This window comes from Monodelphis domestica, chromosome 2 (assembly GCF_027887165.1).
Source record: "Monodelphis domestica isolate mMonDom1 chromosome 2, mMonDom1.pri, whole genome shotgun sequence".
Lineage (NCBI taxonomy): Eukaryota > Metazoa > Chordata > Mammalia > Didelphimorphia > Didelphidae > Monodelphis > Monodelphis domestica.
In genome coordinates, this window is record NC_077228.1 from 299,696,634 (window position 1) to 299,703,803 (window position 7,170).

Sequence of the window (7,170 nt, forward strand, 5' to 3'; positions counted from 1 at the left end):
AGCACAATGGATAGAGTACTGGAGTCTGGAGTTAGGAAGATTTGAGTTCAAATATGACTTCAGACACTAACTAGCTATGTGACTGGGCAAGTTGCTTAACCTTGCTTGCCTCAGTTTCCTCATCTATAAAATTAGTTGGAAAAAGAAATGGCAAACTATTCCAGTATCTTTGACAAGAAAATCCCAAACGGGATAACAAAGGATCCGATGTAACTTAGAATTGACCAAACAACAAGATCCCTTGGATTGCTAAAGTCCTAAAAGGTTTAATAATTATCTAATCTAATAATCACACCTACCTTCTAGGTAGGTTATTAGATGATTGATATATTATTATTAGATTATTATTAGGCAGATGCTTTTATTATATCTTTATATTACATATATGTAAATAATATATTATACCTTTTAGGTATGTGTTATTATTGTCCTGAGGTCTTATTATGAACCCACGTCTCCCTGATTCTGAAGCCAGCTTTTTATCCACAATACCCATGATGCCTCTCAATATTACTGTCATAGAATTTATATCTGCTCTAGGTAGTAGATTCAGGATTTGGATATATACTCTCTAAATAATTATGGAATCAAATAACAGCATTTCAGTTCATTAAATATTTACTAGGTATCTTCTATGTACAAGGCACTCTGCTAAGTCCTGAAGATATGAACATTTAAAATGGTGGCCCTCCTGCCTTCAGGGAACTTGTATTCAATTGTGGGGAGGGGAAAGATGCAAAGTAGAGTAGGTATGTTAGGCTTTCAAGGGAAGTAGAAGAGATGCTGCAGAAATATATAATCATATATATACTATCCTCATGAATAGAAATGCTATAATAATAGTATTGAGAGGCAATAAGGCATAAGTCTCAGAGTCTCACTTCTGCCATATGCTGACTGTGTGACCCTTGGGTGAGTTATTTAATCTCTCAGGGTCCCAGACAAGTCTCTAAGACATTGAGATGATAATTTACATTGGTAGAAGGAGCCCCTCTACAGGAATTGTCAAGGATGTATTGGAACCAGCTCTGTCTAACCTGAGGGAGCCAGATTTCCAGTGTGAGCATTTCTGTCTTGGAAATCAATAAATGCTACAGATTGGGGCATGATTTATTGTTTTGTTGACTTTTTAAATGTAAGAAAGTGATGGCAAAATGTTAATAAAACAGATTAAATTTAAAAGTGTGTCATGAGTACATTTTTATGGGAAGAGCCAGTTTGTTAAACATTAGCCAACATGCTGCTGAGAGTCACAAGTCCTATACAAAACAACAACCACCACCACAAATCAAAATGACATACTTTAATACAAATGTTAAATTCATTAATGTCTATAACACACACTTGAATCATCAGATCCCGGGGCCAGTGTTCTGTCCACCAACACAGATACTGAGATAAAGGTAGGAAGAGGTAGGGCTGAGCTATATGAAACTCTTACTAGGTACAGTGGTTTATTATATATAAATATAAATGAAACCAATGCATTTGATTTAGCCAGTGGAGGAAATACTCCATCAGGGTCTTTAAAAAAAAAACAAAAAACAAACAATGTACAATCAAATGGGAAATCCTGATGAATTGTCTTCCCATGTTTTCCTGTAAGGGTTGAATGACTTTCTGATTATAGTTTTAATTCCTCTATCAGCTATTGAATAATGTGACATTCATCAGATAACTAATTCTGCTCATCTACTTAAATATAATACATTGGGAAGGGTATAGCCATTTAAATAGCATCTACTATATGCCAGACAGGGCATCTAGGTGGTACAGTGGATAGAGTGCCATATTTGCAGTCAGAAAAACTCATTTTTCCATGTTAAAATCTGTCTTTAGGACACTTACTAGTTGTATGACCCTAGGCAAGTCAATTAACCTTGTTTGCCTCAATTTTCTCATCTGTAAATGAGCTGGAGAAGGAAATGGCAAACCACTCTGATATATTTGCCAAGAAAACCCCAAATGGGGTCACAGAAAATCAGAAATGAATGAACAACAATAACAGCAATTGGGGTTTGCAAAGTGCTTTGTGTTATCTCAACTGATCTTTATAATAAATCTAAAAGATAGATGCTATTATTATCTCCATTTTACAGATGGCAGAAACTGAGGTAGACAGAGGTTAAATGATTTTCCCAAGGTGACACAGCTAATAAGTGTCTGAGCCTAGATTTGAACTCAGGACTTTCTGCCTCCAGGCCCAACTCTCTCCACCATGCCTTCTTTTGTCTCTAATCTCTCCTTTCAAGCAAAATGGGTTCATCTGAGAAAAGAACAAGAGAGTAGATTTGAATTCTCATGGTGTTCCAAGGTGGATAAACCAGAAAGATTGACAAGTGGCAGCTGACATCTAAGTCATTCAGTGTCAATCTGATATCTTTTCCTTCCCTAAAGACATAAAACAAATGTAATATGCATACATGTTAGTCTGGGAGGGTATGAGTACTGCTATTCATCTCAGAGCAAGAGAACAGACCAGATAGCCATTTAAGGTCCTTTTCATGTTTACAATTCTATGGTTCTGATTGTGCTGATATGCCATAGCTAAAGACGGTTTGAGATGTTGGATTCACAGAACTATCAGGTTTTAGAGATTTTTTAAAAATTACTTTATCCCTTTGATAATTATACTTCAGTGTCCCATATTATATCCTCTCAATAAAAATAAGGAACAGCTTATTTAACATTTTAGGGCTGCTAAGTGGTACAATGGATAGAGTGCCAGATCTGGAGTCAAGAAGACCTGAGTTCAAATCTGCCTTAAGATTCTTACTAGTTTTGTGATCCTAGGCAAGTCACAACCCTGTTTGCCTCAGTTTCCTCATCTTTAATGAACTGGAGAAGAAAATGGAAAACCCCTGCATGCCTTTGCCAGGATAACCCCAAATGGGGTCATAGAGAGTCAGACATTACTCGAAAATAGATAATGCAACATTTTCCAAAGTGTCTTACATTTCCTGTCATGATTCAGTGGGGAATATATAAGATTTAGAGTAGCAGAATTGAAGAATCTTGGTTCAAATCCCAACCCCAACATTTGCTGCTTTTGAGACCTCTGAATCTCAGTTTCTTTATATCTACAAAATAAAGAGGTTGTAATACTTGGTCAATAAGATCCTTCCAGTTCTAATCCTATGCTTCTGTGATCACATGTGAACTCTGTAAGGTATATATATGATCAAGAGAGTCAACACACATTAATCCCTTTGCAAACTTTTAAGGGTTATATTGATGTTCGCTATTGGTTGATTGGTGGGCTGTTTGGTTGTTGTCTTTCATACTCAGAAGGTCAAAATGGCATCACAGGGTATCATCTTTTGACTTCTGCATAAATTGGATTTAAGTGATGTAGAGTTGCACAAAGTTGTGAGCCTCACTCTCTTGATGCATTTATTGAAGTCCAGTGGCAAGACAAAAGTCAGGAAGACTGATGATGGCTTGGAATGCAGGGGATGACCTTGGTAACTTTGATGTCTGACCAAGCTCTAAGAACCTCACCTTCTTCTGCCACTTTCATGGCCATTGGAACAAATTGTTCCCCTCTACTACTGCCACCAGAGGAAATCTTCACATGCCTATGGTAAAAATCCCCCTAATTCACCAATGGGCTTGAGGCCTTAATTTGCTTTAGCCTCTGAAATGGAAATGATTTACCAGGATGTGACCACTGTGCACTCTACAGCTTCTTGGAGCCACAAGTGAGAGCTGGGTGAAAGGTGGACACTGAAGAAAGAAAGCAGCCTCCAAAAGGGTTCAGTAGCTCTCACTCCAGAAATACTAGACTTCACTGAATATCCCTTACACCCTGATGTTAACTATGAGATGCCAACTCAATCGGTGAGGTAGAGTAGAGACATTACCAGTTTTTGTTACTAGTATGAATGTGGAATGAGACCCTTCTGCAAGTATTTTGCCCACACTCCTTAAGAATCAGAGAAGCATCATTGTGTAGTAGTGGATAGATGACTAGCCTTGCATTCAAGAAGATCTGGGTTCAATTTCTTCCTTTGGCAAATCCCAATTAGATGACGTTGGGCATATTGATTAACTTCTCAGTGTTGTGCCCCACCCCTAGACCCTGATAATTCTCTAAGTCTATAAGTTATAGATGAGTTGTTGATCTGGATGAATAAAAGTCATTTTCAAACCAGGAGTCCCCCCTCTTGGAAATCACAGGTAATGATCATAATAGCTAAGATTTACATAGAACCTATCGTGTGATGCCAAGGCACTGGACTAAGCACTTCAAATATTATCCCATTTGATCTTTACAATGACCCTGAGAGATAGGTTAGCCAAAAATAAAAATAAAATAAAAAAACTTACTGAAGAAGTGACTGAAGTTTTTCCTGGCATATGTCTAGTATCTGGACTGATGTTTCATAGATGCTAGCTGTGTGACTCTGGGGAAGTTGCTCCACCTTTGTTTGCCTCAATTTCCTCATCTTTAAAATGGGAGAAAAAATAGCACCTTGCCTCTCACAGTTATAAGAGGATGAAATAAGATAACATATATAAGCCCTTTTTATAACTTGAATGGCTAAATAAATGTGTAGGCATAGTTGTAGTAGTAGCAGTAGTAGCAATAGAGGTAGTAGTAGTAGTAGTAGTAGTAGTAGTAGTAGTAGTAGCAGCAGCAGCAGCAGCAGTAGGAGTGGTAGTGGTGTGCTTATGAGACTGGGGAATTAGTTGAAAGATTTGGTTATAAGTCTCTTCAAGAATCTGAAAGGTAACCACTCAGAATGATTAGAAAACTTGTTCTACTTGAACTAGGACCAATGGCATAGGTGGGAGAGATGCTGATTAGGAATCTAAGAAGAGGCAAAAATACTTTGCTCAGTGATGTAGAGGTGATAATTAGCAGAGGCAAGACTTGACTCAATTTTCAGCTCCTACTCTAGTGTTCTTTCCATAACTCCATATTACGTAAAATGTAAACAAAAGGCACTGAAACCTTAAATCACTATATAAATGTAAACTATTAATATTATTCTCATGTCAACAGTTTATACTCAAACATAGGCAGTAGAAAAACAATCACTCTTTCCCATGCCTCCTTACCCTCCACTTCACAGAACTTTTCAGGAACTAACCTTTTAAGAATATGGCAGCAGCAAGGATGCCAATTCAGTTTTAATTAAACTAGGACCTAGCCCCTGCTCTGCCTTCACTCCCTGTCTCACTCACCAGCAACATCAGAGGGAAGATACTAGAGAAAAAAAAATAAGCAATACAGTAATTTTTCATGGTCCTGAAATCAGAGTTCAATTTCCCCTTTGTTCTTCCAGAAAACCACTGTGGAAGTGGCTAGCTGAGTCAGAAAGGGGTGAAGGTATGCTGCTTCAGACCTGGTTTTACTCATCACACCACAGTTCTTCCTCAGGAATGTAGGTTAAGTAGATTTGTAGAGAATGTGGTTTTGCTATTGCCAGACTCTTCCCCTGACACCATGCTCTGTCCTGTGAATATCTATACATTCATTTTACTCTTTTGCCAGTAAAAAGCATCATGACAACACTAGTTTCTGGTATCAGTTTCTGTTTTCCCCTCTTACTTTTTAAACCCTTACTTTCCATCTTGGAATCAATACTGTGTATTGGTTCCAAGGCAGAAAAGTGATAAGGATTAGGCAATGGGGGTTAAGTGACTTGCCCAGGGTCACACAGCTGGGAAGTGTCTGAGGTCAGATTTGAACATAGGACCTCCTGTCTCTAGATCTGGCTCTCAATCCACTGAGCTACCTACCCCCTGTTTTCCCCTCTTGTACAAGAACATTAAGGCAGTTTTCCCTGATGGTTTCTTGTAATGTGATACCCAAGCTCTTTTTTTGATCATGGCTTTCAGGAAGTCCAATAATTCTTAGATTATCCCTCCTGACTCTATTTTCCAGGTCAGTTGTTTTTCTTGTGAGATATTTTAGATTTTCTTCTATTTTTTCATTATTTTAATTTTGTTTTATTGTTCCTTAATATCTTATGGAGCCATTGGTTATCATTTACCAAATTCTAATTTTTAGAGTTATTATCTTCCTTGAGCTTTTGTACTACCTTTTTCATTTGACCAATTTTACTTTTTAAGGAGTTTTTTTCTTCTGTGAATATTTATATATCTTTTACCAAGTTGTTGATACTCTCATTTCCTTTCTCAAATTTTTTCTACTTCTCTTATTATTTGATGTTTTTGTCTCTTTTTTTAACTCTTCAAAGAGTTCTTTTGGGGCATAACACCCTACACATTTTCTTTTGAGATTTCACATGTTTCCATTTTGGCATTGTTCTGCTCTTTTGAGTTTGTATTTTGATCTTCCCTGTTTCTAAAGTAACTTTTTAGGATCAAGGGTTTGTTTTCTGTTTTTTGTTTTTTTGGCTTTTGCTCATTTTTCCAATTGTTTTTGTGACCATGTCTATATTTTGAAGTTTAGCTCTATTCCTGGGGTGGAAGGAGTACTGCCCCAAACTTGATTTGAGGACTATTCCAGTGGCCTGGCTACCTTTGATTCTTGCTCTATAAAATGCAAGGGTGAAGCCTGTCCAAATTGCTGTGGGAAAATTTGAAGCTATTTTGCTCAAATGTTCCTCCCACTGCTGGTTCTTCTGGGTTAGTTCTCCCCTCTTACCCCAGTGAGACTTTCCTGTTCTCCTTCCATATTGTCTTGGAACAGAACACTTGTTTTGACTTGTGTTTTATTGATTCTGCAGCTCCAAAATTTGTTTTGAAGTATCTTTCTTGTACTTCTTTCGAGATGGGTTTGGGTGAGCTTGGAGTACTCTTGGCTCTTCCATCTTAGCTCCCAGAAGTGGAATGCCTTCTATTAGCTTCTTTAGCATCTTCCACTCACCCCTAATCTCAAGACCTTAGTCAGATGAGAGTAACGAAGAAAAGGAAAGATCAGTGAAACTTCACATTTCCAAACACTCAAAGAGTTTTCCCTGAAAGGAATCAGATTCTTAATCTAGGGTCAGTGAACTCATTGGGTTTTTTGTTTGTTTGTTTGTTTTAATATTTTATTTATTCATTTAGAATACTTTTCCACAATTATATGGTTCATCATTTTTCCCACCTTCTTCCCTCTTCCCTCCCAGAGCTGATAAGTAATTCCATTGGGTTATGTATGTATCATTGTTCAAAACCTATTTTTATGTTATTCACATTTGCAATAGAATGATC